The following is a 2,980-nucleotide window of genomic DNA, read 5'->3' on the forward strand; positions in this document are numbered from 1 at the left end:
GTTGTTGGATGGAAATCATTTGGAAGGTACTTTTGCTTCTGATTTGACATGCTTACTCAACAGCTTCATTGTGCTATTTGGGGTATTGTAGCCCTTGTATCACTTATTGCCTCATCAATGTCATTTGCAACAGATTTAAGCTTGGAATGTATCATTGGCGTAGTGTTGAATTTATTGGAGATCTTTGATTCTGATTTGTCTTTTGCTAACAGTCATTTCCCAGGGACTCAATCCCAGAATCTAGCTCGAGAAATTTTGGAAAATTGGGCATAATCAATATATTTGATAAATGTACCTGCTTTACTGTTTCATCTGTTTTCATGCATTGCTTGTTATATCTCATTATTGCTTGTTATATTCTACGGCAATAAGTAACGCATGGGTCAAATCTTTGGGGTACATATGTTCATCACCTTAAGTCAATTTCAAAAACAAAAAAGGGGAGTTGTTGAGGGCCAGGGCTGAAGAGTCTAATATGGGATAAGGAATTTAGGTCAGAGCTTGACTCTTTGCTTTCCCTACCCTTAAAAGGCTCACTTATTCAGAATATTTGGCTCACCAATATCCTGTGCCTGGGAGGTGTTAGAACACTCTGACCATTGAACCTTGATGGCAAGCAGGTGTGAACAATTAAGGATGCACATCGGGACTGGGATTAGTCATGTAAGAACAGTGGGAATGCCTCTGGGGTGATTGTTAGCTTTCACTATTAAAACTGGACCCTCAGAATAATAAATGGCTCAGTCTTTCACTGACCCACCTGGCCTACGTTTCCTCACTGCACACTCCTGTGTTTGATGCAACACTTAGTCGTGGGCGACAAATATTTATATGTAAAGAGGTATAAATTTTAAATGTTGCTTGTCTTTCCTTTTAAAAGAGGACCAATGACATCATGGGGTGATGTTCTGACTTGCACATGAAGTAGAGGCAAGATTACACAGTCATCAAAGTCAAGATGACTAGAGATGGCCCAGGATGCAATATATGTCGTTGCTGTTTGATCAAGCTCTAAGCACTATGTCGGCCACCTTCATAGCTGTTGTGACAAACTGTTCTCATCCATCCATTTTACCAGGGGAAGTCTTCACATGCTTGGGGTAGACATCCCCTTAACTCAGTGACGGTTTTGGGACCCTTTAACCTGGTTTAGCCAGTCTGCCCAGGAGACCAGAAAAAGATGAATTAATCAGTCCTCTTAAATAGGGAAACTACATTGTGATTAAAGAGACTATAGACAATGAACAATAACAACAGTATAATGATGAAATTCATAAAGGAAATGTAAGCTAACTTTTCATAGAATATTTTTAGTATCATAATTGCACACTTTAATGTTGCTCTCCAAACTGGTTAAACATAAAAGATAAAAAAGAAAATGCAGAACTAAATCACTGGAAAAGCTACTTCTGAAAGAATTAGCAATCTTCTAAATTTAAATGGAAACATTAATGAAAATACCTCTTTTACAACGTACACATTATTAGTGAACTTTAATTCAATAAAAATAGTAATTAATAAAAGGAAGAAATGCAAAAGACAGGATTGGCAGAAGCTCAGTTCTCGACCGGCTTTCTGCTGGAAACTACCAGCACAGCCAAGGAAAACATGCCTTGCCAATACTCAGCGTTGACAACAGAGCAAAAAAAATAACTGTCTGGTATAGCTCATCAAATTATTGCTCCGGGCAAGAGAATCTTGGCAGCAGATGAGTCCACTGGTAGCACTGCAAAGCCACTGCAGCCCATTGGAGCTGAGAACACAGAGGAAAATCATCACCTTTGTAGGGCATTACTTCTGACAGCAAATGATCGAGTGAACTCCTGCATTGGAGGTGTTATCTTTTTCCATGAGACACTTCACCAGAAAGCCGATGGTAGTCGTCCCTTCCCCAATGTCATAAAGGCAAAGGGTGGCATTGTGGGCATCAAGGTGGACAAAGGTATAGTGTCCCTGGTAGGGACCAAGGTCTGAAGGTTGAGTGAGCGTGTCTAGTAAAAGAATAATGGAGTTGACTGCCAAGTGGTACTGTGTACTGAAGATTGGGGATAATACACCTTCCCACTTGCCATCATGGAGAATGCCAATGTGCTAGCCTGATATGCCAGCAGAATGGCATTGTCTCCATTGTGGAGCCAGAGATCCTTCCTGATGGAGAACGTGATTTGAAGTGTCATCAGTATGTCACTGAGAAGGGACTGACTGCTGTCTACAAAGCTCTGAGTGGCCACCATGTCTATCTGGCAGGGACCTTGCTGAAGTCTAACATGTATCACCCCTGTACCCAGAAGTGTTCACATGAGATTGCAGTGGCCACTGTCATTGTCCTTTGCCAGACTGTGCCTCTTGCAGTCACTGTAACCACCTTCCTATCTGGGGGTCAGAGAGAAGAAGATGCCTCCATCAACCTCAATGTCATCAACACCTACCCCTTGCACATGCCATGGACCCTGACCTTTTATTATGGCCAAGCTTTGAAGGCATCTGCCCTCAAGACTTGGGGTGGAAAGAAAGAAAATGTCCAGGCTGCCAAGAGGAATATATTAAGCGGGCCACCCCTAATACCCAAGCTGCTCAAGGAAAGTATACTCCAAGTGGAAAGTCAGGAGGGGCAGCCAGTGAGTCTCTCTTTGTCTCTAACCATGCCTACTAAGTAAGTCAAGGCCTTCCACCTTGGTATGCCCTAACACTCCAGGCCAACCCTCACAGTCTACAAAAAGGCTGAGATCCCAGAGCTATGTGCTGACCTCTCCCATCACTCCTTACTTTGTGTGGTGTTGTTGCTCTCTGGCGAATCTAGTGACCCCTCCTCAGCCCACTTCTTCCAATAAACAACTAACAAAAACAAAAACAAAAAGACACAGGATTAAAAAGTGGCTTACTTATGATATCCTGACTAATGAATGGTCCAAATTACAGAAAATAATAACAGTTAAAGCAGTCTTTAAAGGAAAAAAATTATGTCCGAAAACATATATGT

At 41.8% G+C, this 2,980-nt stretch overlaps 1 pseudogene; it reads left to right on the top strand.

The window, feature by feature from the left end:
- Positions 1–1,608: 1,608 nt before the first annotated feature.
- Positions 1,609–2,653, top strand: LOC110204503 (fructose-bisphosphate aldolase A pseudogene; annotated as a pseudogene).
- Positions 2,654–2,980: the final 327 nt, after the last annotated feature.

The sequence above is a fragment of the Phascolarctos cinereus genome, unplaced genomic scaffold (genome assembly GCF_003287225.1).
Source record: "Phascolarctos cinereus isolate Bilbo 61053 unplaced genomic scaffold, phaCin_HiC Scaffold_508;HRSCAF=1131, whole genome shotgun sequence".
NCBI classification, from domain to species: Eukaryota; Metazoa; Chordata; class Mammalia; order Diprotodontia; family Phascolarctidae; genus Phascolarctos; species Phascolarctos cinereus.